At 40.4% G+C, this 9356-nt stretch overlaps 1 long non-coding RNA gene across 1 annotated transcript; it reads right to left on the bottom strand.

Moving 5' to 3' along the window:
* Positions 1-725: 725 nt before the first annotated feature.
* On the bottom strand, positions 726-2235 carry LOC131251982 (uncharacterized). Its single transcript, XR_009174084.1, has 3 exons — positions 2186-2235; positions 1347-1849; positions 726-852 (listed from the first exon to the last, which is right to left on the bottom strand). It is a non-coding gene; the product is annotated as an uncharacterized LOC131251982 (long non-coding RNA).
* Positions 2236-9356: the final 7121 nt, after the last annotated feature.

Below are 9356 nucleotides of genomic sequence, written 5' to 3'. Positions count from 1 at the left end.
CCCAGACCATTTTAGAGTTATTAGAAGCCCTAATGAGTTTTCCTTTTTTAACTTGTCCATGAGTTTAGTTCTTTGTATTTTGCACATCTTGCTATTTTTAAGAAATAGAAATCCTAGAAACCAATGAAATTCCAGTACTCATGGTCTATAATCAGGAAAGTGCAGCACTGACTATCAGAGGCATAGTTAGATCATCTATGATTTTGAAGATTGTTGCTAATATATTACAACAAGTACAGAATCTAATGACTGATACATAATATATTAGCCAGCACGCAAAATATATGGTACCACTGAACTGGGATACTAGGTATCCTTGTAGTTTATGTTGTTCTTCCACTTCTCCTTTCTTTGTGTTATTTTTATTATTATTCTTGTTGATAAAAATATAGGTGGTACCATCACCTTCACCAGAAAAATAAATGTATCCTCCTAAAATGAGCCAAGAACCTGTAATCAGCCAGCAAATTGCATAATCCTCTAGAAAAGCTAAAGGGAAACAATGGAAAACAAAAGCGTTGTTTTCAGGATTTCTAACATGAAATTAATGGAAAGGGAAGACAAGCTTCATATTTTCAGCAAAAGGGGAAAAAAAACCAATGATGAAAAATGTTAAAACAAGTATATTATTTTATTTTATATAATTTTATATTGCACCACATAGTAATGAGCATGCTTTGTTGAAGAACCATGATTCATTAAGATAATATAAATCGCGTGTCTTGATCTAAGTGGACCGTCGCCCATACGTGGATTATGGCAATCAGAAGATTACAAGACAGCCCATTAAAATATGAACAGGAGCTCATGTGTTCCAAGTTGTTGGTTTGGTATAAACGAGATGGTGTTGCACTGAAACAAGTTGCAGGACAAAGCGTAGGAAGAGAAAATTCAGCAAATGTCTTCCCACATGGATTAAGTTGTGAATTGGCAACAGTTTTGATAGCAGGGAAGCATGAGCAGAGATAATTTCTAACAAGAGATCAAAGTCACATGTACTACTAGTAGATAAGAAGCAATTGAAGGTTCCTAAGAATCTATGTTTTATTGCAGGTTCATGTATTTCAAATCACCAAAAGAAACAGAAAATCCAATGAAATCTCAAAATGTATTTCAAATACATGATATTACATAAATCAAAGATAAATCTCTAAAATCAAAATACAAAAACCTAAATTACAACTTAAATCAACAAGAATCGAAATAAAATCCAATGAAATCTCTAAGAATAAAGAGACATAAGTTGGATCAAGATCAAAACAGATCAAGCACCAGAAATTAAGAAAAAATTACAAAAACCAAACCCTAAGGGGAAAATTTTGGAGAAATGAGAGGGGGAAGCTCACCTGATTGCAAGTTAAAACCCTTCCTTTGTCCTCAAATAATGCCAACTGTAAATCTAAGTAACTTCTTCAAATGAATAATCAAACTGAGAAAAAAAATCGAAAAGGAAGGAAATATGCATCATCAGCTCAAAACAAAAATAAAAAAGCAAAGCTCCAAACAATGAGATCTGAAAGGAAAACAGATCTATCAGGAAGAATCGGATCAAAATCCAACGAAATCTCTCAGAATCGAGAGACATAAGCTAGATTCATATTAAAATAGATTAAGCACTAAAAATTGAGGAAAAAAAACCATAAGTGGAAAAAAATTAGAAAAAAGCTCACTGTCTTTTGAGGATCTAATGATCAGAGAGAGAGAGAGAGAGAGAGAGAGAGAGAGAGAGAGAGAGAGAGACGGTAGATCTGACGAAGACAAGAGAAATATTAGAGAAGATAGAGAGAAGAGCAAGGGTTCGGTTCGGTGAGGAGCTGCAATTGGTGTATATGCCCCTTGTTTAGCTAGCCTGCACGGAAATTGACAATGGAGGAGCAGATTTCGCAGTAGAGAATAAGGTTTTGCTCTCAGATCGAACACCAAACTCTAAACGCTGATATTACAATACAGAAACTGCTCAAATCTAGCAAATGAGCTAGAAATGATAGGATTTTCCACTTCCTGAGCAAGTTTCAGTGAAATCAACAAAAAAAAAACTCCTCAAATCGAACCAAAAAACGTGGAAATTGGATTTTGAATGGCCAAATGGGGAAAACGCACGAAAATGAGAGATTTCTGCCCCGATTTTTGATTTTCGAGAGGATTTCAGTTGAGAAATTAGTAGATAAAAAGAGAGAATGAGTACTTAAAATCGGCGAAGAGATCGCTGGTGTGGAGGACAGAATTTCCTTTCGGAGCTGAGGGATTTTAAGAAGAGAGCTCTGTTGAGAGAGAGGGATTTTAAGAATTTTCTTTTATAGCGCCACACACTAATTACTTATTAGGCTTCTGAAAATCGGATTAGGCCGGCTCTCCGGTTGAGCCGGGCCTATTTAAGAATCGGATTAGGCCGGCTCTCCGGTTGAGCCGGGCCTGTTTGAGATCCAAGCTTTCCATCTGGACGGCTTGGAAGGACCGACAAACTTTATTTCTAGCCATCCATTTTGATACTAAAATCTATCAACCATTCTAGAGAAATGCTACTACTACTCGCCATATATCCGCATCTTATTCCTCCACTTCCTGCACGTGCCAACTTCACATCTGTGTGAAACATCAAGGCCGTATATCACGTGGGCCCCTCCATGTATGTTCCTTGGCCTAGAGTTAGGCAGGTCTAGTAATCGCGTATGAGATAAATGTATGCTAAATCTGGACCGTTGGTAGTATTTTCTATATTATCCATTTTAACTGCTGGTTGTGGCTCACCTGATGATTGAGATGGTCCGGTTCAACTGCAGATTTTTGGTTGATATATCTGAGTTGGTGCATGCACAATAAGAAGAACTCAATAGTATTTTATTTTATTTTTTCTTTTTGTTGCTACACTGTGATTTTTGGAACATGGCCCATTCATTATTTGATCATGAAATGGGTGGTTTCAATTAGATCAGACGGAGCAATGTCCAGACGGAACAGGGCCCATTCATTGAAAATTAGACCTTTCGCCTTGGTTCTTATACAACTGAGGTTAAAATGTAGACTTTTGGCCTCGGTTCCTATGCAACTAAGGCTAAAAATTAGACCTTTCGCTTTGGTTTGTATGGAACTGAGGTTAAAAAGTAAACCTTTCGCCTCGGTTCCTATGCAACTGAGGCTAAAAAGTAGACCTTTCGCCTCGGTTCCTATGCAACTGAGGCTAGAATGTAGACCTTTCGCCTCGGTTCCTATGTAAATGAGGCTAAAAAGTTAACCTTTCGCCTCGGTTCCTATGCAATTAAGGCTAAAAAGTAGACCTTTCGCCCCGGTTCCTATGCAACTAAGGCTAAAAAGTAGACCTTTCGCGTGGTTCCTATGCAATTGAGGCTAGAATGTAGACCTTTCGCCTCGGTTCCTATGCAACTGAGGCTAAAAAGTAGACCTTTCGCCTCGGTTCCTATAGAACAAAGGCTAAAAATTAGAGCTTTCGCCTCAGTTCGTATGGAACTGAGGTTAAAAAGTAGACCTTTCGCCTCAGTTCCTATGCAACTGAGGCTAAAAAGTAGACCTTTCGCCTCGGTTCCTATGCAACTGAGGCTAGAATGTAGACCTTTCGCCTCGGTTGTTATGTAACTGAGGCTAAAAAGTAGACCTTTCGCTTCGGTTCCTATGCAACTGAGGCTAAAAAGTAGACCTTTCGCCTCGGTTCCTATACAATTGAGGCTAGAATGCAGACCTTTCGCCTCGGTTCTTATGCAACTGAGGCTAAAAAGTAGACCTTTCGCCTTGGTTCCTATGCAACTGAGGCTAACATGTAGACTTTTCGCCTCAGTTCCTATGCAACTGAGGCTAAAAGGTAGACTTTTCACCTCGCTTCCTATGGCACTGAGGCTAAAAGGTAGACTTTTCGCCTCAGTTCCTATGCAACTAAGGCTAAAAGGTAGACTTTTCACCTTGGTTCCTATGCAACTGAGGCAAAAGATGAACTTTTAGCCTTAGTTCCTTAGCAACCGAGGCTAAAAGGCACATTTAGCCTCCATTTTTTCAACTGAAGCTAAAAAACTGTGGCCAAAGGCTAAAAGAAGCCCTGTTGTTCACCATCGTCTCATGGGCATGGTTAGATGACAGTATCCTTCTTAACCTTCATGCATTGTTGAGTGGTTGGTAATTAGTTTAATTCTGTTGTTTACTTTGCCTCCTGGGCATGGTTTGATGATGGAATCCATTCTAATTCATATACCCTTCATCTCTTTAAAACTATATTAAAAGAAGTTCAGTTTAATTTTCATGGTGATGGCATAAGATCTCCCTGATCTCTAAAAGTGGATCCTCTGAATCCCCAGTTTCCCTTCCCTAAATTGTTTAAGTTTTAGATAATTATTCCACAATTATTTCTTAAATTCTATTTGATTTAGATTACATCTTAGTCTAGTTCTAGTTCTACTTAGCTTCAGATAACGTACAGGTATCAGTCCCTTGGGATTCGACATCGGTCTTACCGAGTTTATTACTACATCACAACCCTATACTTGGGAAGTGAACAAGTTTTTGGCACCGTTGGGATCCAATCATCTCCTTGATCGCACAGTGGCCCACTACGGCCGGTTTTTACTGACGCAGAGCCTGCCCACGATCCTTGCGCTACGAAGATCGGTGGGCCCATGGTCAGCATCAGCAGTGAAATCCAGTCCGCCCACTGGATTCATGACGAAAAATCAATAGGAAATGACTAGTTTCTGCTTGTATTCGGTGTGGCCTATGTGATTGATCATACGACCGTCCGACCTCTGTTTGGATGATTGGAATCCGATCCACGCTTTCTTCTGCAGTTCTGCCACCTAGGAGTTAGTTTTGGCCATCCTATGGAATGAATGTACGGTCCAGATCAATGTTCTGGGGAGAGAGTGGGGTCCACTAATGAAAAACGGACGGACAGCGTCCGTCCGCTGTTGCTACGGAAGAAGAAGACGGGTCAGCGCATCTTTGAGCGTGCTGACCGTCCGGTGCACGGCCGGTGCGTGTACACTATGTACACGCACTGTATATGTAGGGTCCACTGTGATGTTCGTGACACATCTGCTCCGTCCATTTGCTGTGTCACTCCATTAAAGGCGTTGAGAACAAAATTGAAGCATTTTTAGATACCAGGCGGGCCCCAAATCACTGATTTATGGGCTGATCTGTCCGTTGGGCCACTTCCAGAGGGATCCAATGGCTGAAATTTGACGTGTACGGTTAGTTCATGATCATCAGGCCATATATAAAGTTTGGAGCCGATCAGATGGTGGGAACCCTGTGATCTTGTATTATGGACGTCTTTCAGGCCTGTTTGAAGTGAGTGGCTGGAATTTCTCTGATCTCTGGTGTGTAAATCCTCAATCTTGGTCCCATGGAGTCCCGTCCACTGCCTTGGTGATGCAAGAGTGTCAAATCCATACCTTTAACACCCTTTTCAATCCATGCTCGTCAATTCTCCTTGCATCACAAACACAATTAAAATAGACCGTTAAGCAGTACCATGTTCGTAAATCCAGGCAACAACTGGGGTTTGATATGCAATATTTGACCCTCAACAATACTTCTAATTATAATTTGTTAAATATCGAGTCGAGTCTTGTTAAGCCTTTGACTCAACCAGACCCGGCTTGACATCAAGTTGAGTTTTTGGGTTTTCTATATACGAACAAAAGAAAAAAAAAGCACCCTACCTGAATTCAACCATCGGCTATCCAAAGAAGCACAGATTTCAAGAAAAAGCAAATACCCATTTTGCAATTTCCGCCCGAACTACGCACCCGTCTACAAATATCCATGTAACCAAAAAAATCTAGTAAATTTCAACCTTGCCCTACCAAATTTCAAGAATAAACACATTCCCATTTGCAAACTCCACCGCAACTAAAAACCCATTTATAAATTACAACATATAAAATTTAAAAATAAAACAAATAAAAAGGAAATGAAATCACATACCAGTAACAAGGGCGTGTTTGGACGGGCGGATTAGATGGGAGTGGATTGTACTAGGGTGGATTGCACGGCTTTCAAGGTCATAAATGGGTGCGTCAGTGGATTACATGCAATCCCACTAGAATGCTATATCCATCGGCCCAGCTAGTTGCATGTTTAGACGGGTGGACGGCTCTTGGGAATGCAAGCCTAATGGTGTTTGTCCGGGCATGGGATTTATATACTTGGTGCTAACGTTTTTTTGGATATGACGGTTATAACCGTTTCACGCTAGGAAACGGATTGCATACTCCCCCTGCCATCAACTCTGTGGCTGGTGGTCTATGCTCTCTGCGCCACACCATGATGTAAATGTTTCATCCATGCTGTTCATCCATTTTGACATATCATTTTACACCATGGTCCTAAAAATTAGAGGGCTATATATCTCAGGTGGACCACACCACATTAAGATATAGCAATAAGCCCATTATTTTACCAGATAATTTCACATCAAATCTGTTCATTAGGCCATACAAGCCTAGATGGAGATATAAAACACAGATATCAAAGATCAAAAACTGCATGTGGACCCCACTAGTGTTTTTAAAGGTTGACCCTCATTCAACACAGTTTCCTATAATGTGGTCCACATGATTTTTAAATATACCTAATTTTTAAAATCACATTGTATAATGATGTGCAAAATAAGACAGACGTCATGGATGAAACACATATATTGTGGTGGGGCCCACGGAGCACCGACCACCAGCCATTGCCTGGTGTCAATGGGAGTAGCAAGTCCTGTCACTAACTTTGACATGCCCATAGCCTGTTTGGGTTATATCATTGTGTGGGGCCCACTGATGTATGTCTCATCAGCGCTGTTAATATTAGTTAATTCAATAAATGTCACTATCACCATGGAACATGTCCACGTATCTGCATGGACCACATCATGTGACAGTGGTGTGATACAGATAGATCCCAAAAAATATAGGGCAGTCTAAAAAAGAGATATATGAAACCATGAGAAACAAAAGACAATGTCAAACATAAGTTGTGCTGGAAAAAGAGAGAAAAAGAAACAAGTGACATATAAAGAGTTACGGTCATCCGTGTTGGGCTAGAATTAAAAATAACAAGGATGGCAAGAAAAAGGACACCGACGCGAACTAGAAGAGCACAGAATCTTTCTTCATCTGATGGGGGAAGATCATCAGTCAACACGACCCTGGAAACCATGGCCTGCGTCGCTTGTGCCGTCTGCATCGTCTGTCAGATGAACGAAGACAAAGAATGGTGGATGTCCAGCTAATCAGAAAATGCGGCAACCTAAACTGCATGAGATTCCGTGCAAGGTCTCGACGGTGCACATGCCTTACTGAAGTGACCGTCCTAGCATGCAATTACTTCTTTCCAGTTCCCGAATACGTGGTGTCTCGCTCCACTGAAGCCCTTCACCTCCAACCGAGTGTCGTCCCATGTCATGTATATTCCAGGCCTACGTCCCACCAAGACAATATAATACTTCTCCTTTCCCATTTGCAATGACATGGACGTAATTGGCACGAGATTCGTGTTTTGGAATAGAAATTCACAAACGAAGTTTACATGCAGTATTGTCCTACCGATAAAATTGTAAAGTACAAATAAACTTACTAAATGAAAACAAAATCTAGTTGTAAGTATGTACCCTTCCAAGCAAGCGGATTATGTGGTCTTATCTGTCTTAAGAAAATAAACTTACTAATGCATGCATGTGAGACCATATGAAAGATGTTAATTACATAAAAGTTGTCACCATCGCATAAGTCATATTGGTATATACTACGTATATACCACCATAAAAGTCAGTGCAAAAAAAATAAAAAAATCTAGAAAATCAAGTATATCAAAGTAATTACATGCTAACAACCAACAACCAAGAAAACATAACCAAAGATTTTAAATCCTCAGATGGATCCGACACCTCGATCACCAAAGTGGCTATGGAGTATTTTCTTCAACCACTCAACTCGGTGCTCAGGTCGTAGACTCACAAAGAATGATGTCAGCCCCTTGTCCTTACTCAAGAGCTGACCAACCTCAATAAACTCTGAGTTAGTTAGGCCCTGGACCTCTTCTAGTACATCAAGTACTTTGGAAGTGCGATTCACTGACTTGTCGAGGCCGAATTTCAACATTGAGTCAACAACGGTCTGTAGAGAGGCCCTGAGTACTTCACAGGAACAAGTAGGGTGCGATCATTTCCTTGTTGCGCTCCCACTTCGAGTAGCATCAGAATCAGCTGTGTGAGTGGGAGTGCTACGTGAGCCGCATTGTCCCATCGACTGTCTGGTGAAAATGGGATGGTCCTTGTGGAGTCTATGACAAAATCATCTGAGAGGTCAATTGTATCGTCGATATCATCATCTGGCTCTTTCCATGCATCATTGAGTTCTCGTTGAAGACGAGATGATGATGTTAATGTGATTATACTCCTACTGCCTTGCACATAACGTCTTGTCGCCTGGTCCGAACCGACGATAACTGCAAGATCATCCATTCTCTTAATCCGTTTTTCATGGAGTCTTTCAGCACGCGGGTGAGACTGTAGCCGTACATTGAGCATTTGTAAGTACAGAAAGAAGTAAATACTGATACAAATATCTCCACTTTATATTTCAAAAATCATACCTTAAGATATTCCTCCCAGACTTCATCAGGAGTTATCACCACCATCTGCTCACTGTCCCATCCAAACCCGCTAGTCGCCAGCATATCCTTCACTGCAGTGTACTCCCTCTTGTAATACCTTAGTCAGTTCGACACATTCTGCTACTTAAGGACTATATTAGTATGCTTTATCGCGGCTTCGACGGCAAATTGGTACGTCTCACGTTTGAAACCATTATTGACCTTGCATCCTAATGCAACTTGTTCCAGAAATATGTTGATCATAACCTAATCCATATCAGGAGTCCATTTTATTTTTAGGGCTCAGGACGCAGGCTTGACTAGGGATTTCACCGTCTTCGCGCATGGGGAAATCGTGTGGGCACCATTGGTGTCTTGACTGGTGACTGTATTGGTATCGATGGATCATTAGACATCCTGTCTGCATACCACATGAATATCAAGTATAAATGATGATTTGCAAATGTCAACCATAATCATAAGAATGACAATTATTTCAAAAGGACTAGCAAAATCATCATCTGGTATCTCCATATGATGAATCTATCTAGTAAGAAGTTGGAAGATCACAATTGCATTGTCAGGTACGTAACATTTTGTGAAAGTAAATAACAGCAAGTCATGGAAATTAAACATATAACGAGCAATTATCTACTCCTACTACTCTACTATGCATCCGCCCATATTCTGGTTGTAATATCATCGCGCATGTGAATCCAAGCATCCTTTTCACGCTAAGATGCTCGCAATAACTATTGTCGCTCATCGTT

The sequence above is a fragment of the Magnolia sinica genome, chromosome 7 (assembly GCF_029962835.1).
Source record: "Magnolia sinica isolate HGM2019 chromosome 7, MsV1, whole genome shotgun sequence".
Taxonomy (NCBI): domain Eukaryota; kingdom Viridiplantae; phylum Streptophyta; class Magnoliopsida; order Magnoliales; family Magnoliaceae; genus Magnolia; species Magnolia sinica.
The sequence above is the reverse complement of the archived record's forward strand: the minus strand, read 5'-3'. Positions and strand labels throughout refer to the sequence as shown.